Genomic DNA, 14,004 nt, shown 5'->3' on the forward strand with positions numbered 1-14,004 from the left:
CTGCCCCCTCCCCACCACTTTTCCTCTGGCCCATATTCTCTTGACAAAGTGCTTCTGTGCTGCTCCCAGGACTGAGGACTGAATGTCCCACAATCTTGGAGGTCCCCCTCCAATACCCTCAAGCCTGTACCTGTTGTACCTTTACAACCCATCATGGGATTGCTGAAGATCTCCCCAGAGGGAAATATGAATCAGCATAACGGCAACAGGAAGGGGCCCTGAGAGATATGGAGTCAGAAGGGCACCTCCAACCGCAGACACTGTTGGGATGGAGACTGTGGTCAAAAGCCCCAGGGAATGCACGATGCCAGCTGCCTGCTGGGAACCAGAGAGCGGAGGAGGGGAAGGCTAGCTGCTCTTGAAAAGGAAGAATTCAGGGAACATTAGGTATTTGAGGAGGAAGAAAGTTTCTCTCATCTCCAGAGAAAGAGGAAGAGGTTCATTCACAGAATAAGCCTCCTCTCCCTGGCTCTCCCTTCGCAGTGAAGGAACACAGAGCCCAGGCTGGCATGCCCTCCACCGCTCATGAGGCCAGCTGGCCAGGCTCACCTCCAGGGTTCAGGGCTGCAGCTCCCAATGGCAAGAGCAGCAGCACAGACAGTCCTGGGGCAAGAAGGGTGGTGAATGAAAGGAGTCAAACCCCAATACAACTCTCATCCCCATGGCCACTGCCTCCACACTAGGTGGCTCTGGTCCTGCAGCCCCCAATTTTCTGGCAGAATTCTGGAGGCTCCCCAGACCAGGCTTCCCCGCTTTGCATGGAGTCTTGGGCTCAACCTCTCCTCTCCATCTCCTGGGACTCCCTGAGGAACCAGTTACCAACAGCCACAAGCCCCCATAGTGCCGCAGGTGCTACCAGAAAGGAGACAAAATATATGCAGACAGCTGATGCCATTTGCAAAACTTAAAAACCAACCTCGGTCACCTGGGTGGCTCACTTGGTTAAGCATCTGACTTTAGTGTGGGTCATGATCTTGGAGTCCCTGGATAGAGCCCCAAGTAGGGCTCCCTGCTCAGCAGGGAGTCTGCTTCTCCATCTCTCTCTGCCCCTGCCCCCGGCTCGTGTTTGCTCTCTCAAAAAAATAAAATCTTTTAAAAAGACAAGAAGAAGGAATGGAAGAAAATAAAAAAGGAAGGGAGGGAGGAAGGAAGGAAGGAAGGAAGGAAAAAACAATGACCTCTCCAGCAGAGGGGGTAAATTCTAAAAGAGAAATTCCTCAGTTGTTTAGTCTGCCATTGCCCAGAGCTAGACCATAATAGAAATCTGCTTCCTCTTTCAGGATTTCTCTCCCTAAAGTACTGGTCTCCCTGTTCCAGGACATACAAGTGAAGAGTGGGTTTTGAAATCAGCCCCAAATTTGAACTCCTCACTCCTCCCCTTATATAGGGCTTTAGCTTCACCACTTAAATCTTGAATCTCGGTTTGCTCAATTGTAAAATGGGTATAATGAAATTGACAATAGAATGTCATTATAGAAGTGTGCTTTCAGGACTGAGATGTTAAAATAGCTAAAAGGGAAAAGGAAAAGCAGCCTTTCCTCTCTTTCTCTAAATTTTTTTCTTGACCTGAGACACTCCTGCCTATGAGTCACACCCAAGGATCTAGCTTTTATGATTCTCTTTTCCTGGCTCTATCCTCACGTGGTCAGGATACCTTCCTTTTCACAGGTTGCCCTTCTCCCTGGGAATGCTCCTGCCTTTCCCCATGTGGCACAGCATGACTTCCCATGGGTAAAATTGCACAACAAGATGGCCTGAGCTCAGGCCCCAGTTCTGACACTTTTCAGCTCTGATATTGGGCAAGCTTCAATTTCTCATGTGCAAAATAGGAATTTTAAGAGTTCCTTACTCACAAGGTGAGTCCCTAACTGTACACATGGAGGAGAGGGTCTGGCACATAGTAAGAGATTAATAAGTCTTGGTCTTTTGTTCTATCCTCCTGGGGTCCCTTTGTTACCAAGAAGTGCAGCCTGAATCAGTTATCTCCACTATGACTTCCTTCTTGCAGCACTTTATCATTTTGTTCACAAAGTAGTATATATTCTGTTGGGCTGGCAGAAAGAAAGTGCTACTTAAGATGGCAAAAGTCCCCGCCACAAAACCTGAGCTCAGACAGGAGAACAAAGACCCAAGCAGGAATATGAAAACCCTCCCGCCTGGGCTCCTGTGGACCAATGGGACCCTGACAAGCGGGAATCTGAGACCCCTGCCCCGGGCTCCAGTAGACCAATGGGACTCCATGAGCAGGCGAAATATCCAAATAAGGGAAACTTGCTAAAAGACCCCTGAACTCCCCTGGAGGCCCCTTAAAAGCCCCCTTCTCCCTACATCAGCGCGACTTCCGCCACTCTGCTTTCCAGAATCTGGAACCTCGCCTGAGGGTGCCCACCTCCTCCTGGGGCAACTTTCCCGCCTCCCCCTCTCCTGAGCCCTGAAACTTCCCTGGAGAGTGTTTTTAGTAAATCTTGCCTTGCACCCACTTTGCCTGGTGTTGTGTTTATCTCGCTGGAAAAACTTTACATATTATCTGAAAAGGAGATGTAAGGATCTGGAAGTGAGACCATCCTGGACTCACCAGGCGGGCCCTAAATCGAATGACCGGTGTCCTTATACAGAGAGGGAAGGACACAGTGCAGCTCGCAGAGGGGAAGGCCACGTGGAGACAGAAGCAGACCTTGGGGAGATGTGGCTGTGGTACCTAAATCAGGGGTCTCGATCGGATGGGGGCCCCCTAAATATGAGGTGATGATTGGGTGGACGCTGGGGTTGCAGGTGGTGACAAGAATCCACCTGAAGCAGAATAAAGGTGATAGAAGTTTATGGAATACACCACAAGGGAACAGTGGGCAAGACAGCAAAGGAGAGGCTGTCACGAGGCACTGGGTGGGGGTCGTTTTTAAAGGGGGAAGGGGAGGCGGTCTGGCGACATATGGAATCTTCCCTTTCTTGGGAACTGTGCCTGGTTGCAAGTAGCCCGTTGGTCATTTAGAGCCTGCAGATAGTCTGACGGGCCTGTCTTCAGCCAGGGGGACTCTGTGGCCCTTTCTGCATCCTGGACCCAAGCCCATTGACCTAACAGCAGCCTCTACTAACACAACATAATAAAAAAAAATTTAAAAATAAAATAAAATGAAGCATTATAAAAATTAAATTAAAAAATAAAAATAAAAGCAGCCTCTAAGACGACCACAACCCGGGGGGCATCTGGGGCCCCCAGAGCTGGGCCCCCACCCCCACATTACCCCTCCCCCGCAGAACCTGCACAGGGACACTGGCCCTGCCAGCACCTGGATTTCAGACTTCTGTTCTCCACAAGTGTGAGAAAAGATGCTTCTGTTATTTTTGTTATTTTAGGCCAGCCAGGTTGTGATGACTTGTCATATCGGCCACAGAAAACTAGTACAGTCCAAAATTTGGATCTGAATCTAGGATATCGACTCTGGAGTCAGCCTGCTTGGCTTTGGGTCCTATTCTATCCCTTACCTTCTGTGCATCCTTTAGGGCCATGGAGCTTTCTTCAGCCTTAATTTCCTCATCCATAAAATTGAGCTAAGAGCAGCACTTCCCACACAGGGCAGCTATCTGAATTAAGTCAGTGATACTCATTAACCACCCAGGACAGTAACTGCTACGTAGTGTGTGCTCCCTAAGTCCCTAAGTGTTTTCGGCCATTAGTAATGGCAGCATGAAGACAGTAACCTAGGTATTACAGTTTGAAATCTGCTTCTTTTCAGCTATGGATGAAATCAGTCATGACTGACTTTGTACCCAATAATCTATTCCACGTTTTTCCTTTCCAGATTGAAATTCTAAGCGTCTCGAGGAATTTCTTTTCCCTTCTCTCATTATAGCCTTTCCTACAATATGCTACCCAGAGCCTCCTATATGGGATGTGATTTTACATTTGGTTTACAGGGTGGTCTCTGGAGTGTATTCTATGTAAACATCTAAGCTTTTAAACTCCGTGAAGGCACTAGCTTGGCTTTCTCTTGCTTTTACAACCTCAACAGCATTTAGACCAGTCTTTAACAGGTGGAAATTACCCAATCAACACAGCTGCTAGTCAAAAATTGCATTTCCCATAGCAGGCTATAACGTAAGTGTCCTCGAAATCAAGAAACAAATTAGAAAGCATATACTGAGCACCTACTGTGTGTTAGCTACTCCCCCAGGCACTGGAGAGAAAAAAAGTCATAGAGAAACTGTATCTGACCTGTCAAGGAGCCCCGCCTCGATTTTGTACTATTGTCCAAATTATCCAATGGCCAACATCTGATCTTTCTTAACGTATCTGGGGAGTGAGAGGTTAGAGTTTTATGGAATTTCAGCTTAATAGCAATAATCACATGCCGCTTCCTGGGGGTGCACGGGAGAAGAATGTGGCACAAACAAGTCAGCTGCAAGAGAAAGGGAGCAGCTGTACTGTTTCTACAACAGTAGAAAAGGCCGTTGCCCCGAACAACTCCTCAGTCCCACTTTTATTGGATAGAAACAGCAATCAACAGAAGAGCTGAAGAAGGCCGAACATTAGTCATATGCCTTGTAGATAAACAAGAAAGAAGACAAACTATGTCTGGACAAGCAGTATAAAGTCTATAGTTGAACAAGCACATTCAAAGGACTTACCTAACTAGCCACAGGTGCTGGTGGGGGGGTAGATAATGGAAAAAATGAAGCAGGCCGTGTTCTGCCTTGAGCTAGCTGGGCATCCCCTGCTGCTCCGCTTCAAGGCCATGTATCATCCTCTCCCCCAGAGGCCTGTTGCCAGTATGTGCTTTTCTTTTTTTCTTTTTTTTCTTTTGTTAAGATTTTATTTATTTATTTCACAGACAGAGATCACAAGTAGGCAGAGAGGCAGGCAGAGAGAGACGGGGAAGCAGGCTCCCTGCGGAGCAGAGAGCTCGATGCGGGGCTCGATTCCAGGATCCTGGGATCATGACCTGAGCTGAAAGCAGAGGCTTTAACCCACTGAGCCACCCAGGCGCCCCAGTATGTGTTTTTCTTAAGGCTATATGCTACTGCCCCTCGGAACAATTTGTTACTTAAACTATAACCCCTGGAGGATTTTACTAGTTGCCAAGCACATTTAGAGATGGCCTTAAGAAGAACATATACTGGCAACAGGTCTTTGGGGAGAAGGACGATGTACGACCATGAAGCTGGGCAGCTGGGGATGCCTGGCTCGCTCAGGGCAGAAGGCCGCCTGCTTCAGGGAAGCCGAGCACCAGGGAAGGCCCGGTCAGCTCAGGGTGGAACGAAAACTGCCTGCTTCCCTTTTCCCTTGTCGCTCCTTTCTCTTCCCAGAAGTGCTCGTTGTTAGTTAGATGAGTCCTTTGAATGTGCTTGATTAACTAGAAACTTTATCCTCCTTCTTGCTTGTCTGCAAGACGGGATTAACGTTTGACCTTCATCAGTCCTTCTGTTGGCTATTGTTTTCTATCCAATAAAAGTGAGACTGTGGAGTTGCTCACGGCAGCAGTCCTTTTCGACTGTTGTCCCCTGCTCCCAGTCTTTTGCAGCTGACTTGTTTGTGCCTCATTCTTCTCTCGTCGCCGACTGGAAGCGGCAAGTGGCGCCCGAACAGGGACCGGGGCCAGACCAGACCTGATCTGATCAGAAATAAAACAGGAGAAGAAGCCCCAACGTGAGTTTTGCACGGCCGTGCCTTTTTCCCGCTGGTGAGTTGTGGGCAATTATCGCAGGGTATGGGTAATCTAGAGAGCACAAACGATTATTGCCCTTATGTGTGTTTATTGAGAAGGCTCTTGAAGGCGGGAGGAGCAAAAGTCAGCGAGGGTCAACTTCTGGAGCTTTTAAAGGTAATCAAAGAACATTGCTCCTGGTTCCCTATATTAGGACTTTAGATTTACAAACATGGGAAAAAGTAGGTCACGAGTTAAAACTTTCGTATATGAAAGGAAAGCAAATTCCAGTCACTATATGGCCTCCTTGGACCCTCATTCGCTCCGTTTTGGAGCCTTTACAAACCACTGATTCGGAGAACGATAATGTTCAGGAGAAACTAAAAAAAGAGGAACCTGAACATGCCATCCAGGAGGAGAAACTATTAAGGCTACCAGAAAGGAATATAGAAAGGAGGAACCTCCTCCTTCTCCTTCTCCTCCAGTAACAGAACAAAAGGTGCCCGTGTCACTGTTGCCATCGGCTCCACCGTTCTATAGGAAGACACCATTTAATGAAAAAGATGGAAAGTACATGCTATCGGCTGTTCAGAAAGGCCTCCTTGAAGCACAGAGAGTGGGAGACCTAGATGCTTTGCATTTTAATTTCCCGGTTATTATTACAGAACATGTCGCTCCAGGACATGATCCTAACAACCCTAATGGTGTCTATGAGGCCAAGCATGAGCAATTTCCCTTCAAATTGTTGAAGGAACTAAAACAGGCAGTACAAAAATATGGAGCTAATTCTCCATTTACAACAGGAATTATTCAAGGCATCGCAGAAGGCAATTGACTTATTCCGACGGATTGGTCATTGCTAGCAAGAACAGTTCTATCTCCAAGTGAGTTCTTGCAGTTCAAAACATGGTGGCAAGATCAAGCAGAAATAGCAGCTGCCCATAATAGAGCTCATAACATTCCTATTTCCATGGAACAGCTCATGGGTCTTGGACCATGGGCCCAGGTTCAAGACCAGATATTAATGAATGATCAAGCTGTTGAGCAGCTCTGGCGTTGCTGTTTGAGAGCATGGGAGAGAATAGAATCTCAGGGAGATAAGTGCTCTTTTCAAAAGGTGGTACAGGATCCAAGGGAGCCCTATACTGATTTTATTGCAAGATTACAAGAGGCTGTCAGAAGACAGATAAATAATATTGAGGCTGGGGATACCATTATGCAACTGTTGGCTTATGAGAATGCTAATTCTGATTGTAAGAAGTTGCTAGCACCCTTTAAAGGCAAGAGAACATTGACAGATTATATTAAGCTATGTCAAGGAGTAGGAACAGAGACATATAGAGCTGATTTGTTAGCTCAAACAATGGCTGCTCTGACCACAGGAAAATTTAAAGGACAGTGCTTCAACTGTGGGCAAACAGGGCACAAATATTAATCTTACTTTTGGATATCAAAATAGGCCAATATGTATCGGCAGTCATTCCAGCTGCCTTGTTCTGGTGATCAGAGATGGTTGGTGGACCTTCCTACTAATAATTACTTGACTAAAGCTCAGTTACATTTACTTTCCATTAAAGGATTCCAAGCCTACAAATATCGGGGTCCTAGCTGTAACGGAGCACCCCCTATTCCCAAATGCAAACCAGCGCAGATGTGGTCAGATGAGGGAATTCGCCCTTTATGGAAGGATTGTAGAGCAGCTCACCCCAGTATTCTTATTAATGATTCCTACGGAATTGTATGGGACTGGTCCCCTATGGGGATGGCAGTCACCAATTGCACTAGGGAACCCTGCTGCCCTCATCGAAAGTTAATATGGCAAGTTTTTGATGATCCCATTGTACTGCAAACCTTAGCTTCAGGAGATGCACCTCTGGTGTGGCTTGGGCAAGGACTTTCTATGCCATCTCCTTTTGTTGATTATCATAAAAGACAAAAAAATTTATGGAAGGTTACTAATGCTTTAAGTCACGTAAGAGTTTGGAATGGCTCTTATATTCATCAATCTAATAATTATGCATTTTCTTTTTTCCTCATGGATGAAGAATGGGTAAGAGCTTGTGTTAGAGATCCCTATGTTTTTGTTATTGGCAAAATGACTTTTGTTCATAGTAATAAAGAAATAGACTATCTAAACTGTAAGATGTTCACCTGTGTAGATACGAATGTTTATAAAGACAATTCTATCATTCTTTTAGCTAGAAGAAGAATAGGCATTTGGCTACCGGTGAAACACCACCGTGTTTGGGAAAGTTCTCCAGACGTACATATACTTTTAACAGTATTGAAGAACTGGGTTTATAGAACAAAAAGATTTGTTGGGTTACTTATAACAGCTATTCTAGGAATTATAGCCATTACTGCTACAGCTACCACTGCAGGAATGGCCTTGCATCAAACTGTACAAACTACACAATTTGTACAGAAGTGGCACGAGAATGCTAGCAAGGCCTGGAATCAACAAATGTTCATAGATCAAAAATTAGATGAACGTGTCTCTGATTTAGAGACAGCCATGATATATATAGGAGATGATCTTCAGAATATAAAGCTTAGACTTCATATTTTATGTGATTGGAATGTTTCTTCTTTCTGTGTTACTCCCATGCCTATAATGAATCAGAAGTATCTTGGAGCAAAATTTGCCGACATATTACTAACAATTATGGTGATAATCTAACCTTAGATATTAAACAACTTCAAGATACGATCCTAAGTATTACTCATCACTACAATCTGTTCCAGGAGTGAGTTTTACTCAAAGAATTAATGATATTCTGTCCGACTTAAACCCTTCTACTTGGATCACACAAACTGGTCTCGGTGTTATAAGTGGATTGATTATTCTTCTTATTGCTATAAAGTTTCATGCTTAGTCCTCAGAAGCACGCGAAAATCCCTCCAACGACTGAAAAATCAAGAAGCTGCAAAATCAACTTTTCTACTTAAACTGTAACCCCTGGAGGATTTTACTAGTTGCCAAGCACATTTAGATATGGCCTTAAGAAATACATATACTGACAACGGGTCTTTGGGGAGAAGGACGATGTACGACCGTGAAGCTGGGCAGCTGGGGATGCCCAGCTCGCTCAGAGCGGAATGTCGCCTGCTTCAGGGAAGCCGAGCACCCGGGAAGGCCCGGTCAGCTTAGGGTGGAACCTCCTGCTTCCCTTTTCTGTTATCGCTCCTTTCTCTTCCCAGAAGTGCTCGTTGTTAGTTAGATGAGTCCTCTGAATGTGCTTGATTAACTATAAACTTTATCCTCCTTCATGTCTGCAAGACGGGATTAATGTTTGACCTTCATCAGTCCTTCTGTTGGCTACTGTTTTCTATCCAGTAAAAGTGAGACTGTGGAGTTGCTCCTGGCAGCAGTCCTTTTCGACTGTTGTCCCCTGTTCCCAGTCTCTTGCAGCTGACTTGTTTGTGCCTAATTCTTCTCCCGTTGACTGGAAGCGGCAGCTATATCTAAACGTGGTTGGTAACTAGTAGAATTTCCCATGGGCTATATTTTAAGTAATACATTGTTCTGAGGGACAGTTGCATTTCCCCCTTTTTGTTTGTGCAGAAGTAGAAAAGTCGATTTTTTTTTTAGAGATTTTATTTATTTATTTGAGGGAGAATGAGTGAGAGAGAGCATGAGAAAGGAGGAGGTCAGAGAGAGAAGCAGACTCCCCAAGGAGCTGGGAGCCTGATGTGGGACTCGATCCTGGAAGTCCAGGATCATGACCTGGGCCGAAGGCAGTTGCTCAACCAACTGAGCCACACAGGTGCCCCAGAAAAGTCGATTTTGCAACTTCTTTTTTTTTTTTTAAGATTTTAATTTATTTATTTGACAGAAAGATCACAAGTAGGCATAGAGACAGTCAGAGAGAGAGAGAGAGGAAGAAGCAGGCTCCCTGCTGAGCAGAGTGCCCGATGGGGGACTCGATCCCAGGACCCTGAGATCATGACCTGAGCTGAAGGCAGCGGCTTAACCCACTGAGCCACCCAGGTACCCGACTTTGCAACTTCTTGATCCGTCAGTCATTGGAGGGATTTTCCTGTGCATCTGAGGACTAAGCATAAAAAGATTATAGCAATAAAAAGAATAATCATTCCATTTATAATGCCAAGACCAGTTTGTTTGATCCAAGTAAAAGGGTTTAAATTAGACAGAATAGTTAATCCTTTGTGCAAAACTCACTCCTGGAATTGATTGTAATGATGATTGAGTAATGCCTTGAATAGTATCTTGAAGTTGTTTAATATCTGAAGTTAGATTATCACCATAATGATTAGTAATATGATGGCGAATTTTGCTCAATGATATTTCTGATTCATTATAAGCATGGGGAGTAATGCAGAAGGAAGAAACATTCCAGTCACATAAAATGTGAAGCCTAAGCTTTATATTTTGAAGACCATCTCCTCTATATATCATGGCTGCTTCTAAATCAGATATACTTTCATCTAATTTTTGATCTATGATCATTTGTTGATGCCAAGCTTTTCTAGCATTCTCGTGCCACTTTTGTACAAATTGTGTGGTTTGTACAGTTTGATGCAAGGCCATTCCTGCAGTGGTAGCAGTAATGGCTATAATTCCTAAAATAGTTGTTATAAGCATCCCAAGAAATATTTTTGTTCTATGGACCCAGTCCTTCAAAACTGTTACTAGTACATGCATATCTGGAGAGCTTTCCCAAACATGGTGGTGTTTCACCAGTAACCAGATGCCTATTCTTCTTATAGCTATGAGAATGATAGAATTATCTGTATAAACATTCTCATCCACACAGGTGAACATTTTACATCTGAGACAGTTTATTTCTCTATTGTTATGATCAAAAGTCATTTTTCCAATAACAAAAACATAGGGATCTCTAACACAAGCTTTTACCCATTCTTCTTTCATGAGGAAAAAGGAGAATGCATAGTTATTAGACTGATAAATGTAAGAGCCGTTCCAAACTCTTATGTGATTTAAAGTGGTGGTGACCTTCCATAAATTCTTTTGTCTTTTATGATAATTAACAAAAGGGGATGGCACCAAAAGTCCTTACCCAAGCCAGGATAGAGGTGCATCTCCTGATTTTAAGGTTTGTGGTAAAATGAGATCATCCAAAACTTGCCATTTTAAGTTTCTTTTTTTTTTAAAGCTTCTTAAACCTTTTTAGCCAGATGCGGAACTCGATCCCAGAACCCTGAGATCATGACCTGAGCCGAAGGCAGTGGCTTAACCCACTGAGCCATCCAGGTGCCCCACCATTTTAAATTTCAATGAGAGGAGCAGGGTCCCCCAGTGCAACTGATGACTGCTGTCCCCTTAGGGGACCAGTCCCATGCAATTCCATAGGAATCATTAATAACAATACTGGGGTGAGAAGCTCAAAAATCCTCCCATAAAGGGCTAATTCCCTCATCAGACCACATTTGCATTTGTTTGCATTCAGGAATAGGGGGTGCTGCTGTAGTGTAGCTAGGACCCTGATATTCATTGGCTAGGAATCCCTTATTGGAGAGTAAATGTAACTGAACTTTAGTCAGATAATTATCAGTAGGAAAGTCCACCAACCATCTTTGATCATCAGGGATAAGACAACTGGAATGATTGCCAATATATATTGGTCTATTTTGATATCCTAAGGTAAGATTAATATTTGTGCCCTCTTCTAGAGGCAATCTAGGATCCAAAAATCCAGGTACCCATTTTGAGGCATTTAAATAAATTGGTATTATATCTTTTCTCCACTCTACTGGACGGAGTAGGGGAGGATTGGGTATATAAGCTCAGTAAGTAAAGTTATTTATTTGTGCATAACATCCAGGAAGACTTACGGTTACCGTGATGAGGGTCATCATATTACATCAGATGTAGAAATGGTAGTAGTTTTGATATGCTGTAAAACATATACTGTATATAAAGAATCAGATAACAGATTAAATGCAGAAGAAACATCTTGAAACAATGTAATAACCGCCATTAATTCTGATTTCTGTGCTGAGAGACTAGTAGTAGACATGACCTTCAAAGTAGGACCATAATAACAGGCTTTACCTTTGACAGAGCCATAGGAAAAGTTAAGTAGGGCATCTGTTATTGGATTTTTAGAAGTAATTTTTAGGAAGGACAAACGTAGTATGTTTTAAAAAGGAAATAACAGATAAAGAGGGATAATGAGAAGTGTTTCCAGTAAACCACTAAGGGCAATTTGCCAATTTAAATTATTTTGGAATGCTGTTTTAATTTGTGTCTTATTTATAGGCAGAACAATAATCTGTGGATCATATCCCTGTATTTGGTGAGTTCTTTCTCTTCCGAATTGAATAATATTGCCGATATGGTCTATATATGTAGTGAGTGTTTTAACAGTACTATTTGGAAGAAAAATCCATTCTATGATTAGTTTTTTCTGAATAATTAATCCAGTGGGTGTATGAGGGGTATGAAAAATAAGATCTAATGGTATCTTAGGTTGAACTCTGTCCGTTTTTATTGATTGAATCTGGCTTTCGACAAATTGTAATTATTTTAAGGCCTCTTTTGATAGGGTCTTAGGACTGTTTAAATTAGGATCTCCCTTTAAAGAGGCAAATAGATGCTGCAAAGCATAAGTGGGAATTCCAACTTTAGGTCTTATCCAATTAATGTCTCCCAATAATTTTTGCAAATCATTCAAGGTTGTAATTTTATCTCTATGGATTTGAACTTTCTGTGGTTTAGTCCTGTCCATAATGAACACCAAATATGAGAAAGGTGTGGTGACTTGTATTTTTTCCGGAGCTATAATTAGTTTGTATTTTTCAAATTATAATTGAAGCATTCTAAATGCATCCTGCAATTGCATGTTATCAGAGGCTGCACATAATATATCATCCATATAATGGATAAGATAAATCTGGGGAAATTGATTTCTAACCAGCTGTATAACTTTTGCCACATACTCCTGACAGATAGTGGGGCTATTTAACATTCCTTGTGGTAAAACTTTCCATTGATATCGTTTAGCTGGGTTTTTTTAAATATTTTATTTATTTGTCAGAGAGAGAGATCACAGGCAGGCAGAGAGAGAAGCAGGCTCCCTGTCGAGAAAGGAGCTCTATGTAGGACTCAATCCCAGGACACTAGGATCATGACCTGAGCTGAAAGCAGCCACTTAACTGACTGAGCCACTCAGGCATCCCTTGGCTGGTTTTTTTAAATTTACACTGGGAATAGTGAAAGCAAAATGGAGACAATCTTCCTTAGCAAGTAGTATATTATAAAAGCAGTCCTGTAAAGGACTGTAAGGCAAAGGCAATCCAGGTTGGAGAGACCCCATGGGTTGGATAACAGAATTAACCATATGCAGGTCTGTTAAAAGTCTCCGTGTTCCTACATGGGGAGATGGAGAGGAGAAGGGAGCTGAGGGAAATTGGAAGGGAAGATGAACCATGAGAGACTATGGACTCTGAAAAACAATCTGAGGGTTTTGAAGGGGTAGGGGGTGGGAGGTTGGGGGAGCTAGGTGGTGGGTATTGGAGAGGGCACGGATTGCATTGGAGAGGGCACTGGGTGAGGTGAAAAAAAACGAATACTGTTACGCTGAAAAGAAATATAAATAAATAAATAAATAAATAAAATCTTAGAGATACACACACACACAAAAAAAAAAATTGAGGGTTTTGAAGGGGTGGGGGGTAGGAGGTTGGGGGAGCCAGGTGGTAGGTATTACGGAGTGCACATATTGCATGAAGCACTGGGTGTGGTGCATAAACAATGAATTCTGTTACACTGAAAAGAAATAAATTATTATTTTTTTTTAAGTCTCCATGTTCCTGATTTTTTCTTAATAATGAAGACTGGTGAATTCTAAGGACTGTGAGATTCTTCAATATGCCCTTTTCTTATCTGTTCCTCTACTAGGGCTTGCAAAGTAAGTAGTTTCTCTTGTGTTAAGGGCCACTGCTCCACCCAAATAAGTTTGTATTTCTTTCAATTTAAATTAATGGGTTCAGAAGCAGTGGCCCTCAGTGTAAAATCTGGGAATCCCCCTTAGGGGAAGCTATAACCAGAGAGGCTTCAGAGGCTTCCCACTGACTTAGTAAACCTCGCCCCTAAAGGTTAATGGGTAAGTCTACTATATTTGGCTGCAGATAACCCTTTTGACCTTCAAGTCCTTCACAAAAAAAGAATACTAGAGCTCTGACACACATTGCCAGCTGGTCCTAATCCCATAATAGTATCAGAAGAGGAATTATATGGCCATTTTTTAGGCCAATGTAATGAGCTTATGATGGAGACATCAGCTCCAGTATCAATTAGACCTGAAAATTCCTTTCCTTCTATTTTAAGATGACAAATTGGTCTATCTTGATAAATTTTCTCAGTCAAATATGCTCC

The 14,004-nt window shown here is 43.1% G+C and overlaps 1 long non-coding RNA gene across 1 annotated transcript in view; it reads left to right on the plus strand.

Annotated features, from left to right (window-relative positions):
- Positions 1–5,310: 5,310 nt before the first annotated feature.
- The window catches only part of LOC309853378, a 49,164-nt gene continuing 40,470 nt past the window's right edge, over positions 5,311–14,004 (plus strand). Inside the window, exon 1 of the long non-coding RNA XR_014305632.1 lies at positions 5,311–5,678. This is a non-coding gene — a long non-coding RNA (uncharacterized lncRNA). The remainder of the gene's footprint in view (positions 5,679–14,004) is intronic.

Source organism: Mustela nivalis, assembly GCF_964662115.1.
Source record: "Mustela nivalis genome assembly, chromosome: 1".
Taxonomy (NCBI): Eukaryota; Metazoa; Chordata; class Mammalia; order Carnivora; family Mustelidae; genus Mustela; species Mustela nivalis.